General features: G+C 42.1%; 1 protein-coding gene and 1 long non-coding RNA gene across 7 annotated transcripts in view; both read left to right on the forward strand.

Moving 5' to 3' along the window:
• Ptp99A (Protein tyrosine phosphatase 99A) overlaps positions 1-25,693 on the forward strand; it is a 135,134-nt gene that overhangs the window by 36,112 nt on the left and 73,329 nt on the right. The window lies entirely within an intron of this gene.
• On the forward strand, positions 12,718-25,094 carry LOC111269359 (uncharacterized). 6 transcript variants are annotated; one of them, XR_002685737.2, is made up of 6 exons: positions 12,718-12,813; positions 14,059-14,775; positions 15,308-15,372; positions 20,835-23,924; positions 24,027-24,321; positions 24,844-25,094. It is a non-coding gene; the product is annotated as an uncharacterized LOC111269359 (long non-coding RNA). The 6 variants fall into 6 exon arrangements; XR_015314559.1 differs by having other exon boundaries at positions 20,835-23,000; positions 23,810-24,321; XR_015314558.1 differs by having other exon boundaries at positions 20,835-21,518; positions 22,319-24,321.

Genomic DNA, 25,693 nt, shown 5'->3' on the forward strand with positions numbered 1-25,693 from the left:
GGGCTCAAGACTAAATAGAAGAAACGGCGACTATAACCACACAAATATGCTATTTAGTTAAGTTTAAACACATCAAGCCCACGCTATTCGCAGTCTCTTTCTCGGCCTCAGAAATGGTGGTGATTATGATGCTGTACGGGAATCAGCTACGAATTTCACAAGCGGTTATAGTTAGCGTAAAAAGCTTTCCATTGTCGTAGGTCGTACGTATTTCTGTAATCGTGTGCCTCTGTCAAAAAGTTACAGCCACCGTGATGCGGTGCTATATACTCCATTGCTCACTTCCTGATCAAGTTCCGTTCTTTGGCTTACCATGATTGCTAGTCTAGCGGATCGTCAGACTCTAAACGCTAATTCAACCGATGCTAGACGACGATAACAAAAAGCTAAACGAGACAAAAATCAGAAATGAAGCTTCTGGTTGTATAGCGTAATCTGCTTGTGGTCTGGGTAGTAATAGTTGACGTCAACTACCGACAAGCATCCTTGCCGACAGTACGTTTAACATGAAGTGCACCGGGCAAGGTAGCGGCTGTGCAGCGGAAGGTCCCGGGAAGAAGAGGATTAAATTAGCATAACTCCGCGCGTATATTCACACTCAGATAATTGAAATACATGTTATCGCTCCTAGAATTCCGTTAGAACAGAGAGACTTATAAGAATCTTCGTTTCAGCCGGCACGCTTTGCGTACTCCCCAGCTTACTTATACAGGTCAACTAAATCTCTTCTGACAATTAAATTCATATAAGTCGTTTAATTTGACAAGGACAACATAACAGTTTCTAAATCGGGAGAACAGCCAGATCAGACAGAACTGCTTTGATTGAACTGGAAATTAATGCCTCTGACAGTCTTGATTCTAATTTTTGCGGTAAAATACAAAAAAAAAAAAAAGAGAGACATTATTTTCGTTTTCAGTTGCCTAGGACATCAAAGGGCAAAGAGTCGTTCACCGTTGCTGTCAGTACGTGTTCAAAGAATCGTTAACGGAAACATATCGAGTTCACATTAGTGCCAATTAACTATAAGGGCAATTAGAATTATACAACGGTAAGGGATCTAACTCCGAAAATTTTTCTTAGCAATTGTTGGCAAAGATTGCATCTAAATTTTCATTAACACTTAAACGAAATTGTGCACTGACGGTCATGTGTATTTAGTATGACCACCATTCGCTGTAGCCTAGAGAACTCACACTAATAACAAGTTGTTTTTTTAATTATTCACTCTTTCATCTTTGAGTTTTTTAACAAGCTATATTGGTAAATGTAAGTTGGCAAAGTGACACTCAAATACGCTACGTGCAAAGAAAATCCAACGGAGTCAAGTTTTCACCTGATAGTAGGCCAAAAGCCTTGAAAATGCGAAGGTTCAAAACAAAAACAGGACTTCTAAGATGTAGAAAGAAGCGAAACTCTTCAAAGAGACCAATAGTTGGAGATCATCTGGACGACGTAATCGGCAATTGATATCCTCTCCAAAACAGCTCTCAATTTTTATACCAAAAAACGAAGATGTGTCAAAAATGACTTCTGAGCCATTGTGATAAATTTTTGAGCCGTTTAAATCTAAAGCCCATTGAGGACATTTCTGTTTTTTTCGTAAGAGTTATCCCCGAGTTTTTTAAAACCCGCATGGAAAGTAGCAGTAATGCAGACCGTCGATTTCAGGCAAAAAAAATTTTCAAAAAAGAAATGATAATAGCTAATAGGTGTATAAATTCCAAAAACAGCATAGTGATTTTCGCCGCTGTTTTATTCAATAAATCGGCTGCTTTTCTTCTGGTGCTGAAAGTAATGGATGAATGCATGCAAACATGCACGACAAACAGTCTGCCAAACTTTAAATGCCCCATTGCGTACATAGTCAAAATAATACTAAAAGTAAATGTTTGTCACTCAATATCTAGACATGATATATTGGGTTATGTATATCTTCATTCATGCAGAGCGGCCCTGCAATATTCTAAGGGCTTGGCTCTTGCATCATCTATTTTATTCCTTCGACGCGCTCCAATCTGATTTGTTGTGCCCCTATGGTGTCCGTATCATGTTTAGGTTACCTACGCCGATTCAACTGATGGAAATTTCTCAACCAAACGAACGGGATAGATATGCAGGTTAACCGTCTGCTCTTATATATATATACATATAATACCTTCGGCATAAAAACGCTTGAGATATTATCTCGACATGATTCTTATCATCGCAATATGTAGAAAGTCAGTACAGATCAGACAACTCATTCTTTTCAAGTGTGTCGTTCTTACCAAGATAATATTCTTACATTGTCAAAATATTCTCTGATGTACGCTTGACTACAGATTAAAGGTGGTACCGCTGACGTATTATACATAGAGAAACAAAAAAATATATATATAATATTTGACATCCTAGACCTTAAATTATCTCACTCTACTTCGTTTCGGGTTTTAATTGATATAACGGTTGTTTTTGAACGAGCGATATTTGCTGGAACAGCAAGGACCACCTTGTCGACCCATAACAAGCATCTTGTACATCCTCCAATAACTAATCACCTTTGTAAAGTTTTAATGTCAGTCGTTGAAGCAACGCCGAGTTCAGCTTGTCCTGAAATTAGGTCAAAGTCCTCAGTTAAGCACACCCTGCTCATACGTACGTACTCAAATGAACCAACACACATAACGTTCGTTGTCGTTCGTTCGAAAGCATAGTATTAATCAGATCCTAATTATACATGCAGCCAAAGTAGAATACGTCTACTGCAAATGGGACGATGTGAATGAAATCTCTGTGAATTTCTATATTTGATTTCAATATCGTTTGTTATTTATATCTGTTAGTTTGCCTAAACTAGTAGAACACGTTTGATTGAATATTCAACAATACTTTTGGCTGGCGTGCCCTCTAGGATAATATTATAGAGATTTTATGAAAATACTACCAGACGTCATCAGACGGTTATTACTCTTTCGAACTATATTTCAGTTATCCTGCAATGCCTATACACCAGTGAATTGAAATAACAGTCATTTAATAAATTGGTTTACTTTGATCTCACATTTTCTCACTATCTAGCTCCACATAGAGTTTACGCACGCTGAGTTTTGAGTCCTCACATTTCACATGTAACAAAATGATAACTCCAATGCCGAAAATCCAGAAAGTGGATAAAAAAATAAGTCCCGCGTGAAGTGTTTCACGTACAGTTTAATTAACAAACAACCCGCCGAAAGCATACAGTCTTTACCACTAGCCGGAAAAATATCAGGCGAGACAAACGCCGTCGCGTTGGAGACACAATTCGATGGCAGTGTTGAGTACGCTCGAATGTGAGGTGACTTGCAATGAAGATCAAGACTATTTGCTACTATGAAGTACTCGCCGAAAATGAAGCAACGAATGCAGGCCGCTATCGCGAGTCCTTCGAGAGTATTATGGAACGTTGGCATGACAATCGAAAGCACCACGGCATTCTGACCACTTGATGACAACACCAAACCCAATTACCATGCGTCAATCACTTCCTGGATCGAAATAAGAAATATCCCCCGTTGGCTTCATCCTGCTTATTATTCTGCTCTAAATCCCTGCGATTAAAGGGTTTGACATGCGCCAAAATGGGCAGCTGGTAGGAGAGCATATTTCGCGATCGACTTGCCTCGGGAATGCATGCATAGAGAAAATACATATGGAAACGCGAATCGTACATACATAGCTCTCTAGAAGCTGCAAGAACACTGAGACAAGTCTGTAAAGACTAAAGAAGAGTACTTTTCGTACATGTCAACAAATCGCCTCCCTACCCTAGGTAGCTCTAAAGTTTTTCCATTTCAACGCCCGTCGGATTCGCTTAGAACAGCCTAATATATCATTCTGCATATGTTATGCTATATGTATGCAGCGGTTATTCGCTCGAAACCTAAGCTTTACCTATAATGACTGTGGATTGCCTGTGTAGTTACATAGGCAATACGCTTAAATAGTTTCCTAGTTGTCATCAGTCGGGGCATACAATGCACCAGCAATGCAATAACGGGACTGTAATAAAGAAAAGCGCGATCAGATAATGATATTATCAAAGGGATTCGTATAAATGAAATGCAAATATCTATTTAAATTAACCTCAAAACGTTTGTACCTGCTTTGCAATTTCTTTGAAAGGTTGAACGACTAAAAGGGTCCGCGTCGGGTTATGCACCAGGTTATCATGTAGGACTCATGTTTGTTTTTTTACGAATCCTTCGCTGGTTTACTTCATGTGCCTCTTGTGCCATCCATTTTTTTGTGAGGACAAAGCAAACAGGGCTTAGAACCCTTTAGGGTCTCTATTGGCTGTGAACAAGTTGTCCATTGATCCATGTGGATCTATGCTTGTTTTGTCTGCATCTGAATTTCAGTAAATAACAAATATGAATACATGTATGGTAAGGTAGCTGAATCTGTTTAATTCATGCGAGTAAGAGGTCCTCAAACATACCTTGTTACCCCCCGTAGGACTGACAAGGCCAGTGTAATTTTCGAAGTTCAAACTCATTGATCAGACTTTAGGCCCATGTAAACAAGTTACGCCAGCAACTTACATTCCATGTAGTTACTATGTAATTACATCAATGGCTAACTATAAAAAATATTTGGCTACGCTTAATCGTAGCAGTTATAGTAGCAGCAGTAGTTTACTGGCGGGAATGAAAACAGCGATTTCCACTTGGCAGAGTTAGACATTTAAGCGTGTCTACAAGAATATCCAATATGGATGTCAATTTATTACGCTTCATTTGGCAAGGCCAGCTTACTAAATGATTGATACTAAATGTAAAGATAAGTAAGATTGTTTGCCTGCCATTGTGCCGTTCCATAAATCTGTGCTAAGTATCAATGAAAGTTAGATTGGCGTTTATATGTTTCATGCGTCCATATAACCATGATTGCAACTAGTATGATTAGTCATCCCGCATCAGTGTCTTTTCAATGGGATTCTTTGTGATTACGCGTACAACAGCCCACGCACGTGAACCTTATTTGCTGCAAATCCTCTGTCCTGCTCCTTGCGCTTCCTTCTACCGGCCTTGTTCTGTTCCGTCAAACGCCCTTTGATTTCATCGAAAAGTTCCTCGACAGGACAAGCACTCTGCGTGCACGTCCTTTCGTTCGGCTGCCTTAAACGGTTGCAAATTTGTTTTTGGATGATAAAAGTTGATAGCGTACACTTACATACACCTGTACGGCCAGACTGCCAAAGGTAAAAGCGAAAGTCCAGCGTGCGTATATGTGTGTGAATATTAATTTTCTATGAATTAAAGCTTCCGAGGAGGTATCATTAAAGTATGAAGACGACGCGAAGCAGGTGAAGATTGATTTAGCTCCACCTAAACGCCGTCAGAGACCGAAGTACCTGTACGGCAGTGCTGCCTCGGTCGGGTAGGCTGCCTTGTAACAGCGACGGCGGGCATGCCGGCGTGTCGATTTGGCGCACTCTCTATGTTGGGCATGATGCCGCCCCTTTACGCATTTCGTGTTGACAGCCGAAACGCACTGATGCACTCTGTAGCTACATTACTACCTACGGTAAAAGCATGCGCACATAATCTTAGTGTACGAAATAAAGTTTCCATGAACAGTTAACTGATCATACAGGGAGAGGAAGTTCCGCTAAAATAAAGTTATACATTGGCATTGTATGCCTATCATATTTCAAGCGTGAGCGTATAAAAACTATAAGAGTAGTTTCTTTATTTTCATTATTCTATTTTAACAGTATATATCGTACATGCAATATTAGAGGAAAGCAGAAAAGAAGGCTATTGCTTGATTATTGGATTACTGGAATCCCGCAGCTTCTTGACACAGGACCACAGTTGCTCCTAACCACTTGTGTCCAATGATTACTAACGTTAGAACAAGTAACAGCTTTTTGTTCCGACTTTTGCTGTTACGAAGCGCCGTGTTTTATTTGTGCTGCTATCCCGTAGGTCGAATACCTGCGATCAACTTCATCCGGTACGGAACGGTTCTTGGCAGGTAACAATCGTCGCCATTGCTAGCGTCACTCGATGACGCTAATTTGGTGACTAATGCGTCAATCACTACGGTACATAATGGACAGCGGAGCCTGTCGGTCGACTTCACGCTCCATACGTTGTTAGTTTATTTCGTTACATAGGAGGCGCTATGCCAGTTGCTCTGTCACTAGCATAGTTTAAGCAACTGAAGGCTGGATAGGTTTGTCGCCCGTTGTTAAGCGCTGGTGGCTCTGGCGCTGAACGACACATCGTTGCACTGCACCATTGCATTCGTGGTCGCCAGCAGAAAGTTCCAAATTTAAGTGACAGTAGCAGCGGTTATGATAGGCTTTCCCTACCTCCCCCTGGAACGTAGCCAGCTGTCCCGCCACATTCACCGGCTAACTATTTCTTGTTGCTGGTCAGTGGCAGCAAATTTCCTGAAAATGGTGGAATCAGCTGTGGCGATCGCCGTAACAGCAAGAGCGAACTCGTTTGGCGAAATCGCTCTGGCCCGTTGAAACTCATTCTCGTAATGATGCAATGGCTAGAAAGATAGAAATAGTATTTAGGATAGATGGTACATCTATTCATCCCCGAGACATCGGCGGGTCACTGGACCAAACCCAAGACCACCGATACTGGATATCTCCCACCAGAAGGTCTGGTGGCGAGGACCAGAGTCGGAACAGGCTCGCGTTTGGTTGGGTTAGTGGGCCAGGCCGCATCAGGAGATTAGCTTTACTAGGGCAGCAATGCCCCTCTCAGACATCGGGCAACACGATGACCACAAGACTGAGCAAGCATGACGGAGCAGATTATGATAATAAAAAAATTGACGATATTATCTCTTGCTTGGTCACGATAACAGTGAAGGGTCCACGTGTCACCTGCCGGTTGTCTTCGAATCAAGCAAGGCTTTGTCTTGCTTTAAGCCATGGATATACGGTAAGTAATAGTTTATGAGCGAGTGGTGACACACTTCCAGTACGTCCTTTTGAAAAAAGGTCTATCAGCAACTTGTATCCGACAAAGAAGTAAAGAAATAACTTGCAACATCATCTAGCTATGAAAAAAAAAACCAAACACTAGCTATATTCGAATATTCTTCAGGCAGTAGCATCGTGGTTATGTCATAGACCATGTGGTGTACAGGAAAGGGTCATTTTACCACTTAATCTCGATAGCTGTCATCATATATATTGCCAAGAAAGTGAGACGAAGCCAACACGGCTGGCCCATGAAAAACGCTACAATCATCGGAACGGTAAATATGGCGACCATGGTTCGTTACTATAATAGAGGTTGCAGTATTACTTCTACGCTCCGTATGCACACACATATATACTTTCAAGCTTATTATTACTCGACAGGTAAAAGAATGGCTTAGACAGATCGATAGATATAAAAAAATTGTTTACAATATTATCGTGTTGACCAGTATCGAACATGGGCGTTAGCAGTCTGAGCAGAGACGAAAGAACGAGGTAGCGGCGGCAGCTTTACTCGATGATGGTATTGTTCGATGGAGGCCGAAGGCCGTTCAGCCGGCAACGAAATGAACGGTCGCGTGGAACGGGACGCACGCTTACTTGCGTGTACTGATGGTCTCTGTCAAAACCACCGACAGCCAAACAAACAGTCAATCAGAGGCAGCGCAGACGCGCCGCTATAGACGACAATGTCGAACAGACCCATAGATAGGTACAATAGAGCACGTATTACGTATACGCATTTTCAAATAAGCAATTTTATTATCACTACCGCCGCTGTTACAACTATTACAGTGCTGCTGTCGACGCTCAATAGGCAGAAAAGCCTAAAACAATTGGAGAGGGTAAGAGGCGCCGGCAGTTGGATTGAGAGACCGTGAATGGGCAAAAACGTAATGGTTTGCTACGGGCAATCGCTGGATGGCGGTGACATGGAGGCTGATGATTAACCATAAGATCTACGAAACTGGCGTAGCGCCTCCGAACAACATTGGATCACTCTCAGATCCAGATCGTATCAAAGATACAGAAGAAAACGAGGGAAGCAGAACTGTTTTTCTCGTTCCAGTTTGCTTAGCCGTTTGAACGTAATTTTCAGCTAACATCCGGATGTGGAATGAATTCTCAGAGCAGCTGAATGAGTTAAAGGGATCTTCATGAAAAGAATAGCTTGGCTTGTAGGGTGAAGCCTGACCGTCGCTGGCGCTGTTTCTACAGCCAAAACAAACTATGTCTCGAGATGATCGCCGGAGAATCAACAAATCGCTAAAGCCCTAATCGTCGTTGGGCAGAAAGACGAAGAGTCATATCATGAAAAAAAACTTAGAGAACTAAAATAATGCTGTCGTAGTAACTAACTACGTTCGTCAGAACCGTTTGCAGCGTATGAAAACGGTCTATTATAGAAACAAGTGAATTTAACCCAATTTTAGCTACTAGTAGTCCATTTTGCACAAGAATAGCTCGTTACAAAAGCGTTCAAACGAAGCAGTACTCTATCAGGCAGGCAGGCAGGCAATGGCTGTGACATAACACTGCGGCAGCAGTTCGCCTCGTTCAGCGAATACAATACTGTATTGCAGTGTACAAGTGACCGACAATGGATACTTTTAGGTTCAGTTAGGGATACGCACGTACATTTTCGCTAGCCTATATCTACCCGGAAAATTGAACCATTGATTGCAATGGCAGTCATGTCAACGTTCCTGGACAGGGCATGCAGCTCGGTCATTTTCTAGCATTACAACAACAGATAATCAGATTCGAAATAAGAGGGCTGTGCATCTGGTCGTGAACACCCCGAAAATCAAAGGAAATTACGCACCAAGAACTACGTTTGTCCCAAGGAGTGTAGTAGAGTTTCACAGTGACCTTTCAAAGATAATCAAGTCAGCCACAGCGATACATTTATCTTTCTCTATAAACCTTTTTCATCTTTTCCGGATGAAAACTATCATGTAAGATTGAAAATCCGCTACGGCCGGTCCCACCCGCAGGCTTGCTGGCTACAGTTGATTTGAACTGGTGTAGTATTTTGCAACAGCAGATGACGAATAGACACATTTGTCGCACGTGAGGACGAACACAGGACGTTCGTTGACCTAATTTTATTAATTCACGAACCAGAGGGTCGTTTCTTTTTCATCAGTGCACTTTTTACTTGAAAGCACGAGAAACCGGGTGGGAAAAGCAGACGATTATGGTCTAAATCTATTTTCCCAAGGCGTTATATTCGTACGCTGTCAGAATGAACGACCCGTCTGACATTGGAAACTTATCCGTTTTGTGGTCGCGTTCAGGCAAATCTATCGTGTACGCCCAATCCAGGCTCCCCTATTGGCATTATAAAATACAGAAATATTTTACGCCTAAACCCAATTTGTTCAGTAGCGGTGGGGCTGTATTTATATTATAGCGGTGGGCTCACCAATTTTCGAGTACAAGCTATGGCAAACATTGTCGTCAATAAATGCCGTTTGTTACCTTGTGATATCTAGGCTTCATGAGGGAGGGAGGATAGGAGGCGATACGCGATACGATAAGCAATATGGTCGTGTCGTAATTTTTCATGGAACAACAACAAAAAAGGTAACCCTTTAGACGATGTTATGATTAACTATGACTAGTGCTTTTGTTATTGTTGCATGAAGCTTATGATTTGCAGTACCTGTTTGAGACAAAGGATGATTGGAGAAGCTTTGTTAGCCATGAGAAGGTCGTAAAGTTTGGTGACGCGTGGCGGAAATGTAGTTCTTCTGGTTATCTAAAGTTAGCACATCGAGAAAAAATACAACAGTATCAACCTAAAGCAACGTGCACAGCCGAAATCGGAATTCTGTTTGGCAATATGACGATATAGTATTTTGGACACGGGTTTTACTTTGTTTGTATATAATAATCGATAGGATCGAATCTTTAGAAGTGCTGCTCTAAGGTACAGAATCAGCAGTGATCAGCTAAACGTCAAGATACACTATTTCGACGATTAGCAGAACAGCATCTACAAAATCGTCCGTGTGAACTCGTTGTACTCTCGTTTAATTACTTTATATGGCTTGACAGACCGATGATGCACCATGATACGGGCTGCCGCATCGATGAAATAGATAATTCGATTTTTAAGTACCTCTTGGGTTTTAAAATATCTACATTTTCTATGTCGATTAACCAGCCAATCAACAAAGGCAACGAAATTTTCTATTATTGACACGATCAACGCCCCCCCCCCCCCCGAGTAGAACCCCGTGTCATTTTACTATATCTTTAGTATAGTGGGCACAAGATATGCGAGTTTATCACCGAAATATCGTCTGCACATGTGCCGCTAATGATTTGATTTCGTAGCGTCGGCTACTACAATTGAGATGTGATGCCAATGTTCACTGTCAACTATTTGGAAAAAAAAGGAGACGAAGTAAAATCGTCGGCCGCGGGCAAACGGGTCTTAACGAAGTTTTGAGGCGCTAGCGTTTGTGGACAAACGACAAGGCTCGATTAAGACAGCCTTTTTGGCCTAGCCGTCAATAGCTACAACAGTTGATACATATACATATATATAGCGTAATATTATTGTTGCTGCTACTCTTCTCACTCGCTTCGTTGCCGCTTGATCCTCTGTTTACGCGAAGCATTAGGAACGCGGATGGATCGTTACCGCAACGGGGCAATCTTCTTTGAGTCTTTGGAAGACAGCAAAATTTAGATCGATTGTAAGTGTTAAGCAAAACCAACAGCAATCCTTGCATATTGTGCTTGTCTATCTCTGCATGTGTTCGCGTTCGCGACTTCAATATGCCGCCATACCTTGTAGCGAACGCCTATTCGTGATGGCCTGAATGCTACAGTATACTTAAGCTGTGTGCCGACGTTCTTTTCACTATATATATATACGATGGGTCTGCGATTGCAGCGACATCATCTATCTCTCCCGTTTTTCTTTTCTTTCTTTCTTTCGTTCTGTTCGGCTTTCTTCTCCGAATCATTCTCATCGATGATGACTGCTGCCAAACTGGGTCAATGACGACGGGAAGGTGTTGAAGCGAGAAATTACTGAACCGTGAAACGGTCATCTAGAATGGTGGCACCAACAGCCGATAGTCAGCGACCGAGCGAAGCTACGATCCACCTTCACAGCAGAGTAATAACTGCAGAAACCGAAATTGCAACACATGCAGCATTAGCGCTAACGGGCGCTGATGACAACGGTTTCACTGGCAACGGTTGCGCAAGGCGTAAGCTGCTAGAAGTGTGCAATCTGCTGGAGAAGATCCAGCTGGTTTAGCCGCCATAAACTAAAATGCATTTGAAACAGCTGATCATTAGAAAATCTTTCGTGATCGCCACCGCTGTCGTCGTTGTGGAGGCCAATACTGCATGACGAGAGTAAATCCAGAGTGGACTTTGGTGGTGAGGATAACTGCATTGCACAAGAGGGATTTCATCTTTTCGTGTGCAAGGGAGGCCAAACAAGAAACCGCTAACAATCTAAGGCCCGTTGCCGAGGACGCCGCTTTTCATTGCGATGAACGTGCTTAAGAGTCGGCAGACTAGAGATTATTTGTTGGTGCTTTCCGAAACAAGAGTCTTGAGAGGAACAAACGCTGAACGAGTAGCAGGCGAGAAGGACGAGTAATCGTTAATGAACGAGCAAAGAGAATATCAATTCTGCCTGATGAACGTGTTGATGGTGGGGTTACGGAACCAATGGGATACACCAATAAATAGCCGACGTGTCGAATGGGGGCTGAAATGATGAAAAAAGTGTCTAAAAGTCGTACATGCTGCGGCCATCGAGAGGACTCTGGAGGCTATAGGATTAATGGAATCGTTCGTATGTTTGTTTGTGTTTATACGTTTTAACTACATCTGCATTTGCAGTTTGCTATTAAACTTATTTTTTCGGCGGGAGACTTACGCTAAGTAGCTGCTTTCGCACATTAAAGCTAGAGCTGATTAGAGCGCCAAGAATAGATTACACTAATTAGTAATAGACGATTCGTACGGCTGCCTGTCACTGCACTTCGTACATCTTGATATCATTCCGCTGTGAAGTTGAGCAGTATCGATGTACGCTATCTGCCGATTATATATTTTGTGTGTGACACTTGCACAGGCGTTTCACGTGGGCAATTACAACTGGGAAGTTTTAACTTCGATAAAAATATCTGTTTCAGTTACTGAGCAGCTCGTTCAGCGAAGCAAGCACAGAACTTGTTCGGCGCTGTCTGGCAGCAAAACTGTAACTTCCGATTTTAGCTCTTCAGTAATCAGAAGGCCAAATAACTTCTCTCGGTACATGGGCATTAGTGTCGAGTCGCTTACTTAATGTACGCATCGCCATTCTGTACTCGTTAGCGATTAAATAACAACGTACTTAGGCTGCTTATGAGACGTTATCGGGTAGGCACTGTCAGATAGCACTGACCCTTCAGGGTCGGCCAAAATATCCAGTGCGTCAGAAGACTAAGCGTCATAACTGTCGCTATCTCGACGTCATTAATCGAAGATTTTGTGGTATCTGTGATCGGTTTGGAGGCAGAGAAACGACGCTCGTCATTTGAAGGCAAGGATCGAACGGACTAATAGCCTTTACAATTATTTGATTTGTGAAAATAACGGACCGGGGAGATAACATAGGGATTATAGCGAGATGGCAAGAATGTCATGGTTTACGTAGGGGAGGGCGCCGAACGGATGCATGGCTATCCCGAAGATTGCTTGTGGCTGCTATAGATCGTTAATAATATTTATGGCACTGTAAGAAGCCATTGGTTCACAATCAATCATTCAGTTCAGCGAAGTCCCGAACAGTCGTGTCGAGTTATCCTCGGAAAAAGGTCAGAAGCGAAAATTAACGCACGATGACTAGGCAGGAATTGTTTCGAATTGTCAAAACCCACAAGTGTCCACCAAGCGACAACATGTAAATGTGCGAGGGGTTCACATTGTTTCGGATGTGCTCGTGTTCATATGTAATAGTTTGCATTAAAGGCTTGGCACATATTTCTAGCGTCTTGTTACGCAGGACACACGTAACGCATGTGAATGGCTAAAATGGCTGTGACCATCGTTTAAGAATGACTGGTAAAGGCGCTCTAGTTAGCCATAGAACTAACGGAACTAGGCTAAGTATGCATTTAACTATTGATGAGCCAGTATCGGTCTTTAGTCATTGAACTATCAGCTAGATATGTTCGACGACGAGGTAATTTACCACAATGACAAGCTCAGCTCGCCTAATCCTCTTACGCATCCACCGACTTGATTCGAATGGGTTAGTAAGTAAGTTTCGAACATACATACTCGTGTTCGTACAAAGTTCAAAATTAATTACGGAGTGAATACGATTGATTGGTACCTCTCTTATCCCGTACATATTGGCTCAGCAAAGCTGGCGCGTGTTAGTTCTTCCGAGTCGAGTTGTTAGTTCATACGGTACGTATTGTAGCACCAAAATAGGATATTATATAATAGACGCTTTATCCGCTATTGTAGCGATTAGGGCCATCAGATATCGAGCGGCGGCGAGCCTCAACGAACACATGGGGGCATTTAAACAGCATCCATAAAAACCGCTGTTATTATTGAGGTCAGTGATGTCAATGAGCATCTTGTGTCTTTCAAATCGATACTAGAAGAAACAAATCAGTTGCTGTTCAAACGATAGCTTGCGATGACGATTCTGTTTTAAAGAAAACGTCGACGTGAGCATGTGTCTGCTTCGTAAAGCTTTGTATCCCAGCTGATAAGCTGTCAACCCGAAATTATTTCGTGGTCACTAATTTCACTTGTTCAAAGAGAAGTGAACTACTGGTCTAAAAAAAAATTTGTAAATGTAAACTGTTGTAAAAATTGAAGAAAAAATTTCCATGGTACCTCTGTTGTTGGATAGAAACCGCAACTATTTCCATACTTTTTCTGATGGCTGTCATATCTCAGTCGCATGATGGGTGGTAAGCGGCTCATATGGTGACGCTCGGTACCATTGCCGCCGAGCATTTTAAATGAAGATCTGATTCCCAAAAAATAGTTGACATGTAGATATTCTTTATCTATGGCTTCTTCATTGTTACCTTTTACAGGTAACGTAAGGATATGATAGCGGACTTCGTGATCGTCTTATGCTATACTCACATTCAATATTGGACAGAACAATATTTAACCGAAGTCATATAGCACAGATCCGCAGGGATTGCCAAAATCGATCTTGGCTACTTGCACCCCTTACCGAAAGATAACAGCGCTCTATCTGCTGACAAGTGCTGCTTGCCAGGTGTCTGGCTGTCCCTTTTGACAAGGAAGACTTCGCCTGCCGTTTTGCTCGCTGTCTTTTAAGCAGTCCAGCAAGTACCGCCCAATTATCACCTACTGTTCTCTACCTGACCAGCGACTTAATTGTCGAAGAAGTGCGTTATCGTCATGGTCCGGCGATTGTTGCCGCGGTGAATCAACATAGCCACTCTCGCCGTCAGGAAGCCCGTCCAACCATACCAACACTATCAAGTGGTAACCCAGGACAAGCTGCTGTAGTGAGTGACCGGACAAATCTGGCCCAGAGCCCAAATCGATAGCACTACAAACAACCAAAATGGGTTCGGCTCTGGTGACTAGTTTAACCCAGGGTTCGCTGTTTTCACTGCCATCACTTCGCTACAGTGTCTATCGCTGGTTTGCTTCGGACGCGAAAGGTACAAGAGGGAGAAAGTCCAGGAGGATCAGGACATAAGAAATGCATCTATCTTCTTTCGCTTATTTCTGGTTCCTCCCTCCCGGAAGGCCAGCACCTTGCCCTAAAGTAGGTCAGTGCCATGTTGCTGTTTTAAATATCATCGCCTTTCAAAAGTAGGCTTGCATAAATTGTTTCCTAACATTTTCTGAAGGAGCGCGATCTGTCAGCTCGAGATATTTAGGTTAGAAAGTTTGTAAAAGATTGTAGAGGTTCTTTGAGCGATTCCGTATACCTCTATTCAATGAACTGATTAGTCACTTCGATTGAGTTGCGCCTTGGAACTCTCTTTCGACATCTTAAATCCATTTCCTCGGACTGAGATAGATTAAGGCCAGGGACCGCCATATTTCACTGCTGTTTGCTCCTTCATACTATATGCATATATATATATATATATATATATATAGGTTAAATGATGCTTTCAGCCCCTAAACACTGCCTAGCACAATGCTTGTTACTTGTTAGAGAGGTTTTGTGAGTTAAACAATGAAGTCACATCCGGCTAGACTGCCATTGCAAATATGCTATGCAATTGTTAAAGGCTAAAAGCTGCTATTAACTCCGTGTTACTTTACCATTGATCCTTTCTGCCTGTTTGTTAGCCTATCTTCGGCCCAAGTGATTGAAATCTCGCTGCAAGTGGAACGTAGATGTTCTCTAGGAAGAGGTAAAAAGAAACAGGGTTCAATTATTCTCTTGCAACATACTGCTTTAGCCATAAGACACTGCTATCACCATCGCACTGGTTATCTAATTAGCAAGCATTACCATACATTGATCGATTACTGATTAATACAACTAACCGTGCTGCAAAGGATAAGATCGCAGCAAACAAGCAACAGACGACGAGTGCCTTGCCAGGGCCTTTGTGCAGGTGAGGGCTAACATAAGGTCTATGGGCAATCGTTCTGGTTGTGTATGAACGAATTTTATGAAGCAATGCTTTTTGAGCATTGGCTGGTAAAGTTCCTTGTAGTAACTGCTGTTGAATTTAGCGCCAACGACGATCGAAAGTTGTCACGGAAGTAACAGTTCGCTGCAGAGGTCCATAAAATCTTACATGGATACGCGCATTTTATATTAAAATTTTGTTTTTCCAGGTTATCAGCAATTCGAATTAGTATTTAATCTTGTTTCATCTAAACATTAATAGCTCATTAAAAAAACCTGGGACGTATTTCTGTGTCAGAGGAATATCCGAGTATTATTAATTATATGACAAATCATTGTTTGTAATTGTGACCAATATAGTGAGTGATACTAGTTTTTACTTAATATTTATTGCTATTGAACGACGGAATATAATACATACGTCTGTTTTGTGCACGAAGCTTTATCATAGCTTTTGTGACGCCCAGTGATCTTGGCGCGTGCATCATGTAAGTAGTACTTACAGAGATTCAACTATCTCCTGTGCATTATCTGTTGACACTTGCTGTACACCAAGTAAGCTAGCGCATTAAGTAGTTCCAAGAGTAGACCGACAGGCATAGAGATATTACAGACAGCTATTGTCGGGTACAAAGGCGTGAAGAGCGCTTGGTACCAGTAAGTCCTGGATACATGGAGGAAGCGTAAAGTGGACCAGTAACCAATTCGTTGTACTCACTGGCGTCAGAAATTAAAAACTATGGGCTGAGTCCGCGAACCGATGCAATCAAAATTGCAGTTATCAAGGAGCGATCATAACGGGCCGGTTTCTAGTCTAGCTACCCCCGGAGGAACTAGCGAGAATGTTCTTTTGTCAGAGTTTAACGGGTTAAATGGGTTAATGTTTATAGTGGCGATTATGACAGTAAGCGGCTTAACAAAATGGCGTAGCCGTCGCAGATCGACGTGCCGGTAACCACTGGCGTTAGAATTTGATTTTAAACTCAATTCCATCACCACAACGACGCAGGCGTTGATGGTGCAGGGCAACGAAGGGCGAGACTGGTAGAGAAACACAGGACTGCTTCATTGTTATGGCCTCTCAGCTAAACCTTGTGTACAGCAGCTAAACTTCTATGAATGGGAAATAAGGGAAAAAAGCGCCATCTAATGCCAAACGTTAACAGATCTAAAAGCAGAGCAGGTTTCTCAAAGAGAAAGCTTCAAAAGTCGCGTTTATTAGTTTTTCCTCGAAATTTCGAGAAAAGTTGTTTTTGTTTCTCGATTCAATTTAAGATCTGTCTCTAATTTCGATTTATTGTATATTATGATGATATTGACACAGAGATACTAAGCCGGACACTCTCTGTGACCGTCATACGACTGCATCGACTTCATATCGGAGAGCTCCAGGGCATCTAACAATTGTTATACGATACAAGATGTGTATTGAACTGTAGATATGTAAGTAGGCAACAATGGATCATACCAAAGAAGTGGCGCAGCTACTCCATTGGTTTCAATTGCATGCAAGATTAGTTGACGCACGAGGGCGGCTATTAGAAGGTAGGACTCTGAGATCAAACGGAGAAAACAGGGAAGGAATGGGGGGTCCAGCTATAACACGAAGACAGATCGAGACTAGCGCGTCCGGAACATACCTTAGCAGCTCTCTTGATGTTCTTTAGTCCTTACTCGATAGCTTTGTCGCTGCCTTTAACGGAATGGCCACTACAGCCATTTCCTGCTTTGTATGTGGGACCATGAATAAAGTAGAAGAGGGAACACTAAAAGGCAAACCAAAGGCCCACGTAGGGACCGTAACTTAGTTCCGCGATTACTCAAAAAGGAGGGAGCGTGTGTTGTTACCGCATTGGGTAGATAACAAGTGAAGCACCGCAAGGTGCTGCCAACGTAAGCGACCGCTACGAGGTTTCGTAGAAACTGAAGGATTTCTCGTTGGTACATGAACGTATATTTAGAAACCGGTTCTAGTGGTAGATATAATATAGATGTGCGCATGAGTGTTTGGATTTATCAATCCAAGTCGTGATTAATATATTTTAAAAATATAACTAGAAATAAAATCCATCATTGAGTTGATATCACTGAACCCTACATTAGTTTTGTGATACGCTCTAACTACGCGTTCTGACTGCTGTGTTTTCAGGTAAGCCCGTTCATGAATCTGTCCATTGAACAGGCAGAACTGTTGTTAACCAGTTCAGTGCATAGAGGTGAAGTTAACACCAACCGAATGCATATTGGTCCCTCATCAAAACCAGCTGTTACCTTAAATGCTGGGCAGTTTTGCCCAGAAGTGTGTACTCGTAATATGACAGCTTCCCATACCTAACAAAAGTACAACAAAAACCCACTTGTCCACCTGTAGTTAATGGAGTTGAAATGCATCTCGGAGTTGCATTCTGTTGTTATTATACATAATTACATCTTAGATGTTTTTATTAGTTTTAGCTTTGCCTCCCACCTCCATTGCCCACATCAGCGTCCGATGTTAGATGTCATTTGCTGTCGATCGATCTGCAGCTGGCTGAGAGCTATTTGTAATGTTAGCTATAGTACAACTAACATTTACCTTATGTACTACCACCTGGTTGAGTGAAGTGAAAATTCACAAGGCTACCTTCCTACATAGTCAAACGAGTCTCACGGCTATCTTCTTTCAAAGTTTATCGTTTCTACTTTTCTCTTCGGCGAACAAATACATAGTACATAACATTTTGTTTTTCTTGAATTGAAGAAGCGGCGCAAGAAAGAAGGGGGTGCGCTAGACAAACCCCAGTTAATATTTGACTTTGCTTACTCTCGCATTTCGTGTTATCGCTGCGGTCTTTGATAATAGAAGCAATGTCTTCGTTCGTCTATGCGCCTTGTGTAGCGGAACTTCTTTCAGTTGCGGTATCTATCCAGCAGACTGCTTCGTTGAGAGCCGTCAACTGTTATCTGTTGGTCCGATGGTCGAAAGGGAGGGGCAATTATGAATATTGCGAGTGACCGCGAAGACGACCCGATCTAGTGACAGAAAAGGCAACGCTGGTGTTGACAGCAGATTCGTGTGAATCGACGTCACCGTCACAGTTGCAGTAGCGGTAACGGAAGCGGCAGAGCGTTATCTTTAGCGTCGTCGTCGTTATGCCCACCAACAACTCGTCGACGGTTACGATGACTATGACAAACCCGTATTCACCAGGAGCAGCACTAGCATATTTGAGAGCTTAGACGCCGTCAAGGCGTTCGTATGGGACACGAATACATGAAGCGGCTGTTGGTATTTACGAGATACTGGATGGTCGTCATTCTATTTGTAAGCTACTTTGTTGCCTGCTATCTGCTTGCGTCTGACTATTGAGTCGAGTAAAATGGACCGCTCGTCATAAGTGAAAAGCGTGTCTGTTGGCTTTAGTTTATTATACGTGTGATAGCAGGTACGTATCTACGTAGTATATATCAATTAACAGGCTATGTAAGTCTGCTCATAGTTAATAGTGGCCTTTAGGCGATGCTGACGGCCGAATCGTGGCGTGGAAAGCAGATAAGCTGATGGTTTTAGGACAAAAGATATCTTTCACTAGTTTCTGCCACTACTACTGCCACTGTACTTGTTTCTACTGTCGTCCTATGAGAATTTGAAAAAGGCCAAGGCAGCAGTACCAACAGGCAGCAATGGCGATAAAATAGCCGAAGAAGACAGAACTTTCAAGCAGCCATCTCCAGCAACTTCTGACAATCATTGATGGTGTCGTTTCTGTTCTACTTGCGGGGTCAAACACGCGGGCGTTCAGAAAGGGGCAAGCGAAGCGTAGAAGGGCGAAAATGAAATGTTTCCCTTCACTTCGTCTTCTATTTTTTCCCCTAATCAGGGACTGCTATCACTACTTCGATTACTATAGCAATATTTAACCACTGTTTCACTCTGTTCAACCTTAATGTGACCTGTTGCGCTTACTACCACAACGTCGACGGCCTATATTTGCGCGCTAAGTGCTACCAGTGCCCGTAGACGTCATGGGAACACCTGAACGGTCAATGCTTATGTCAGTGTGCATGCTCGTTCCACTCACCGTGCTGACGATCATAACGATCCCAACATTAGTCACAGCTACAGTAACTTAGCGTAGGGACATTCGTAAATTGTTTTTTTCCTGTAATTCTATTAGCTTCAGCTGGTATGGACGGAGCCGTCATTGTAACCTACGACAGTGAGCTCCTTATACCACAATAGCGTCTTGGGCAGCACTCACCTGCGTGGGCTTATGTTAGATTTTACCTAGTTTTATTGTCTATGCATATGAAATGGACGTTTAGGTGGTTATTTTCATGTTGGTTCTTCGTTGTTCAACATTGTATTACATGGTAGCATTAACTATATAAAGGTGCGTCATTACGATATAATAGAATCTCAAGATCAGCGACTGCCTGTATTGTGTGGTAATATGGAGCAGGAACTCAGGAGATAGCTTAATCAGCGGGTTGGGTCTGCTTTAAGAAGCATCACTACTATTGTGTTGATGGTGGTGATGGGAATATTTTTAAAAGAAATATTACTAGCGTTGTATGTTCGTTTACTTTTTATTGCGGCCCTCGCTGCCCTGCGGTACAGTACATAGAACGAAATTTTCAAGGCTCATTCAACTACAAAGTAAAAGCAAAAGGAGGCTTACTATTATCATCATATAAGCGATATTTGTACGTTACTTAAACATTACATATATAATATATATATATATATATATATATATACATATACACATACACATACACATACACATATTGATCGCAGTAAAGTTGATCATGGACGGTCTCTACCTAGGACTTTTGGATTTTGTTTCAGACACACATCTAGATCAATATTTAGAGTGGGGCAAAACTCTTTTGGTAGATATATCGACCCTAGACGGACTGGCTGCCTCATACCTTGATATTTGAGTGTTGGCTATTCCGCGTAAATAGCGTTGTTCCGTGAAAGGTACAACTCCTTATTTTCAAGACAATTAAACTGTTTTCAACAAACGTTGGGTGACAACCTTCGAGCTGTATTTCGAAAATTACCCTGAGCTTATATCAGGACACCTAGCATTTAATATCAGTTTTTCATTATTCGTTGCCCGAATGTATGTCACGCTACAGAAGCCGCTAAACGTACTGCAATATTTGCGATATTTCCAATTACAAACGGTTTGTTCATTTTCGATATTGTCGATTGAATTTTGTCTGTCCGTCCATGTTTTGCCTGTGCAGACGCGCCTCTTGACCGACGAACGCTAGCAAGCGAGAACGGTTTGCTTATTGACCAGCGCGTGGAACCTATTGTCACAGCGATTCGTTCTGATGGATGAAGCAATGGAAATCCTGCCAGTACAAATCCAATCTTTACCCGACCTATGCAAGCCTAAAAGACACATGATCTGTTCTTCTATATTAACAAAGTAAGCTATGAGCCAACCGTTGCCGAAAATGCTTTCCGCTAATGTAGGTGATGCCTGGAGGCGTGGCAGCAAATACACTTGCTTGAGTTGGGTGAGCAGGCAGTTACTCCGGCAGGTAAGAAGAGTTTATGCCTTTGTAGTCATCTGGAGTCACTCTCTCAAGAATAACTCTGGCTGTAGTCGTAATTGCGGGAGCGTATTATTAACCTTGTGGCTTTCTATTGAATGTAGTGATGTTATTTCGACAAAGCTGGTGTGATAAAGCCAAGATGACGGCAGGTCCTTGTGAAGATACGAAGTCAACCGTTAGAGAAACCGTCGCTCAACTCTGCCTCCCATACGTCTCTCTGATAGCACCGGCTCCTTGCGTAACGATGATAAGTCTAAAATTGGGTTGGTAATTCCCGAGAGGCAAACAAGGTCCGAATAGCACGACTGACATAATCCCCTCATGAACTAAGCCACCTAATAAGGGAACTCGCTGTCCCCACAATAGGTAACGGCTCCGCACGATAGAACAATGTATTAGCTATTGTTTTGTTTATTGCAGGGAATTGAATACGTGAAAAAATTAGTGCAAAGGAACACGCCATATAAAACAATACGATAGGATATTATCTAGATTAGTATATTATTAAAATAAAATCGACTGAATGCCAACCGGAGCTTCTTATGAATGGAAGGTGATAATAGGATATTATAGGACAGACATGAAATTTATCGACGATTCTCCAATGAGTTCCGACAAGTCAACCATATTTGGGCTGTATGACCACGTAGATAACTATTTGCGCTTCTACGCTTACACAAACACGAACTTCAAAGTAAATAAGCGAGTATTTTCTGTGATGTACCGTAACGTCGATAGATGTAACAGTACTATAGAGAAAGCAGCTATTTAAACATCTATAATACATAATAGCACTTTAAAACCCGCGCGCAGACCGATATCTTTCTATATAATCCCCTTTTTAACACCATCGCCGTTGCTACTGATGTAGTTGCTTTTTCAAAATATAGAAATGAAGGAAGATTCGTAGCTACCATATGGACGAGGTGTGATGTCAAATCAGATAGCCAGCTGCGCGTGACAAATAAAAAAATATGGCGGTCAATATCGTAACTCGGTTGGCGATTTTATGCTACTACTATATTACCACTTGCCTTCTTTCCCGTCCGGCCACCTGCGTCCCTCTCCTATGAGAGCCCAGAGCGTATAGTAATCTGTCACCAGTAATAGCAAACATTATGATCATAACCGTGAGAACTAAAGCTTTTGCTATGAATTGTTGTTAGAAGCGCTGAGATAGCAGAAGATGAGGCGAATATCGGCTATCGTCGGGCAATAGGAAGCGTTTACAACGACAGGACTGCAACAGAGGACACGACCGTGCGGGGAAAAACTGGTATTTCTCACTCTTATGCGATTCAGTCGATCGTCTGATTGCAAGCAGTATGGCGTAGCACACCGCATATATAGATAATACATGACACTATTGGCCCGAGCTCTCCCGGCTGAACTGAACGATGGTATAGTTACGTAGTAAGAGATACCCCACAACCTTATATCTCTGCCTTATGCATACGGGGCTCGTCTCTAGCATCAGAGCAAATATTTCACTTTTACCAGATTTTTTTGCTTCACGGCTCTGCAACGAACGTAACGCCATGGTGACGTCGCGACGCGCAAAGCAAAATTCACTCGAAATAAGTAATCCAGGCGGTCCGGCAAAATACCGAAATCAGGGAAACCGAACATCTGATGGGGTAGGTGAAAATAGCTAAGAACCTTCCCCATCTTCCCGTTTCTGGTTCCGCCTGAAAGTATCGGCTGAGTCAACTTTTTTTCAGTTTTCTTTCAGTTTAGAAAGATGGAAGAGAAAAGCCAAGCTGGTGGCAGTGGTGGTAACGGAATATAAATAAAGAAAAAAAACGTCAGAGAAAAAAGATGGAACGAAAAAGCTCACAGAGTCATGTAGTAAGTACTCGAACAGAACGAGAATTCTATTGCTCCACAAAAACACTGATTTATTACAGAGAGAAGCTGACTCGATTCACCATATTGGATCTGAGTACGAATAAGTATTGCCCAGCGACGAATGAACTTACTTAGTTACAATGATGAAGCTTATGAGATTAATGGTAATGTTTTTTTTTGTTATTGCTGCTGATGCTGTTAGTATTAAGTCATTGCTATCATGTAAGTTCAAATTTTGCAAATAGTATTTTTTTGCGTAATTATTTAATAACAACTATTATTATGCTATTTTCTGTTGTCTGATAGAACTTGATAGAACGAGAGATGATTTGGGAAAAGCAGGGACGATCATTTCTCAAACGGCACACACATGTTACCGCATTTTAACATAAAAATAACAAGCCTGACATGTTGAACCAATGATTATTTACTAACTGGACATACGGAATATATAAAGGCGCATCATCAAGACGTCAAGCAACACGACGACGTAGTAGCTCGAAAGGCACAAGAATTTCGAAAACTGAAATATACCTATTTTTCTTTTACAGTATATATTTTCGACCGTTTTTCGTTGACTGGTACAAACATTTGAGCATTTGCAATGTAAATTTTCTGTGAACTACGCACAGAAGCTGTACTTAGATGAAAATATAGGAATAAAATATAATTAGGATAAGGATACAGAATCCTTAGTACACACTTGACATTATTGAAGCGATATTCGGTGACGCTTATATTGACGACGTAAGAAATTTCACTTTGGGAAAGTGAAATCCTCATCATTTGTTTTTCTTATCGTATTCCAGCTAACCGACTACGCTATGGATATAACTTCATATCAGATAGATGTGCTGTGAGAGGCCGCACTCCACGAACTATGTGCAATTGCGAGCTGCAAAACTGAGCGCTCAGAATTAATTGGTAACGGCCATGTTTTTTGTATGCACATATTGACATCATCCGATAATTGAGGAGTCACAGGAGCCTGTGTACCTTTTTTTTTTTAATGTTCATAATCTCCAGTGTACCCTATACACGTACGGCTAAGCCAATGGCTACAACTCTACCCCCACAATTTTTGCTGTGCAAAGCCGAAGGGCGTGAAGGATGCAACATAAGGCCGAGCCAAAATGTCGTTTCTTGCTGAAACTATGTATATAGTGTCTCGTAGTACTTCCATTTACCATCGACACTTGCTCGATAGGATTGGTTCAACAGGCCTCGCGACATAACGCAGGTCCCCTTTCGGCGTTTAGGAGCAGAGGTTTTCGCGAGCCCGACGATTCATGCAAGCACTCCAAATGTGGGGAACATTGTGGTAAGTACATCCTACGGTGCTTAGAGAACATCTCTAGCACATTTGGCTAAAAGCACATATAACCCACATGAGGCATTCTGTTTTTCAATGGTTTTATATACTCTTTTCTGATATTAAGATATCGTGCTAATGACCTGTATTTATGAAGCTCTGTATGAAGGTTTTAATTGCCCACCACCAGGAGAAATGATAAATTAAAGATGATTTGGCTATAGAAAGTGAAAACATCGTACGACATCCTGACACACAAGAAATATCCTGTGCCGCTTTCATGCATCGATCTCGAGAAGGCCGGCCCTAGGCTCTAAGGTGATGCGGATTAAGGGACCCGGAAAGGGGGGTCTGGAAGTATTATTTGTAGGGCCAGCAAAAACAGCCGGCAAGCCAAGTTTGACGTCGTCACTTTGCTAAAGGCAGTAGGGCCGTCCGTGGCAATGGCCGTGGCCTTGTGTAATCAGCTAAAGTGTGCTATTGTCATAACGGACCCTGATGTCTTCTTGTTCTTTATTTTATTCTTTCCAGCGTTTGTTTCGTGAGAACTTGTAGTCCGTGATACCAGCAACACCCAAGTCAGTGCAATCAGCGCTATCTCGACTGAAAGGCACCGGTCTGGATGGCCGGTTGCACATACGGTTCTCTCTAGATACGCCAGGAGGGCGGGCTGCAGCCGATCCGCTATAACCCATCGTCGCTAAACCTTGCCACTATCATCCGTTTTCACCTTAAAACTATTATGAAAAAGATAAAATGTCGATTTCTTTTGCGGGCTGTGACTCTTGTGGCTATTTAATTATCAATGAGGATTGTTGTCCTTGGTATAAGTGGGCCTGAGTATTTTATGTACCTGAGAAGGAATTCTGAAGTTTTAATGGAAAATTAAGCAAACCTTAGTTGAGGTTATGCCGTTGTCAACTGCGGTGCTGTATGAGTGATAAATAATCAGCCCTCAACCAGATGAAATTTCAGGATTTTATTTTGCGTCCAGCGGAAATAGATCCCCCTATATTCAGTATAGCCTTAGAACTCTTAACGTATGGTAATAGTGACGCTGTCAAAAGTTAAAAAAAAAAAACTGCTTGGTTTCGCCATCCATTGTTATGACTAGCGACGAAGTTTACGGCTTTAACACGTTCGTCAGTACTGTCCTTTCAAGTATTTACCATATTTTTATTTACATGACTGCCTCATGTAAATTTTAATCAAATGCGGAATCCGTACAAGCAGTACAACTACATTCATTTACACAAAACCATGTTCTCAGTAGAGTTGTCTGTGCGCTTTTTGGTTCACAAGCTTGTTGTTCCTGTCTGCTTCTTTTCGAATTAAGAAATAGTTTTGTCGCTCGAGCTGAATGGGTAAAAAAGGAAAAAGC

This window comes from Varroa jacobsoni, unplaced genomic scaffold (assembly GCF_002532875.2).
Source record: "Varroa jacobsoni isolate VJ856 unplaced genomic scaffold, vjacob_1.0 scaffold_1381, whole genome shotgun sequence".
NCBI classification, from domain to species: domain Eukaryota; kingdom Metazoa; phylum Arthropoda; class Arachnida; order Mesostigmata; family Varroidae; genus Varroa; species Varroa jacobsoni.